Here is a 614-nt window from a genome sequence, read left to right on the forward strand (position 1 = left end):
TTTAATTGACAGGACTACCTTTTAATCCTTATTAATGCAGAGGTTAGAATTTACACCCATAATTAGTTTACACTGAAGATTATAGCCATGATGTCTCACAGAAGACCTCTCAGGACATTGGGATAAAGATTTGAATAGCAAAAAGGATCAGTCATAAGAGATTAGAGGGACAGGGTGAGATTTCAGATATGAAGCAGGTGAGCAAAGACAGAGATGGGAAGGAGTTTGCGAAGTCTTCAGAGTAGAGAGAAGACCAGCAGTGGATCTGTATTTTCTCCAGGACAGATTTGGGATCTTTTGGGCAGTCAGCCTATGGTATATTCACTATTCACCACCATCACCACCACAGCTCAGAGTGCCAGTTTTTCCTCAGACTTCCGTATTTATTGTCCAGCGTTCATGTGCATTTGAGACAAAAGAAATAAGAGGATACCATAGTTTGAGTCAAATACCTTACTTAGTCCTCAGAGTAACAGTCTTTAGAGTTTTAAAGAGGTTCTCTGCAGCAGATACCCCCAATGATTTGTTGTTTTATTTCTTGACTGCTTCTTCCATGGGTATTGAGTGCAGAGCCAAGTAAAATGAAATCTTGCCACTTCACTCTTTTCTCTGTC

Source organism: Elephantulus edwardii, unplaced genomic scaffold (genome assembly GCF_000299155.1).
Source record: "Elephantulus edwardii isolate Elephantulus edwardi_28Jun2011 unplaced genomic scaffold, EleEdw1.0 scaffold00051, whole genome shotgun sequence".
Classification (NCBI taxonomy): Eukaryota; Metazoa; Chordata; class Mammalia; order Macroscelidea; family Macroscelididae; genus Elephantulus; species Elephantulus edwardii.